We start from the raw sequence: 961 nt of genomic DNA, 5'->3' as shown, positions 1-961 counted from the left end.
GAACTAACCAGTACCCCCTGAGCTTGTGTCTCTAGCTGCATATGTAGCAGAAGATTGCCTAATCGGCCATCAGTGGGACGAGAGGCTCCTAGGTCTTGAAAACTTTATATGACCCAGCACAAGGGAAGGCCAGGGCCATGTAGTGGGAGTGGGTGCGTAGGGGTGCAGTGGTGGGGGTGGGTATAGGGAACTTTCGGGATAGTATTTGAAATGTAAACAAGAAAATAATAATAATAAATAAATAAAGAAGTCCACAGATTATGGATTAGTATTATTTCATTATTAAAGATCATTTGACTGTGATACATGTGTGCTGCTGACAGCATCCTCATCCACTTCAAGGAAGATATTGAGCATCATTACCTACAGATGGAGTTGCTTCAATCATGGTCAGGTAGCCACTGGTGAGAATTAGCCTAACTCATCTTCATACAAAAAATACTGTCCAGGAAAGGACACACAATGCTGGATAGTGACAAATTAGCTCTGCCAAGACAGGGTAAGCTATTTCTTCATATTTTCTCCTTCACTTAACGTCTTTCAGATGGTTCTGGGCCAGAAGGCTAAAGATAGGTTTTCCAACATTTTGGAATAGGGGACTGTCCAGGAGTCAGCTGTCTCTACAAATTGTTTAAGTTTGGAAGCTATGGTTTTCTGCTTCCTATATATTCTGTTAATATTTAATTCTTTCTCTGATCTCTGACATGGTGGAAGACTAATTATAGTCTCATAATCAAACTTAAGGTGTTTAGCATTAAGGAAGATAATCTAGATGTGATAGGATGGTTTTCAGATGACAATGCAAGCCAAAGTCAAAGCATAATTGAGGTTAATGATGGTAAACCCATTAGGTTAGGGTAGATGTTAGAGTATTGCACCTAAATTGACAAAATTGATGAACTGGACATTATTAGTGTATATCATACTTTATAGTTTGCATAACTGTTATAACTATATTCAT

This window comes from Mus pahari, chromosome 3, assembly GCF_900095145.1.
Source record: "Mus pahari chromosome 3, PAHARI_EIJ_v1.1, whole genome shotgun sequence".
Lineage (NCBI taxonomy): Eukaryota > Metazoa > Chordata > Mammalia > Rodentia > Muridae > Mus > Mus pahari.
The sequence above is the reverse complement of the archived record's forward strand: the minus strand, read 5'-3'. Positions refer to the sequence as shown.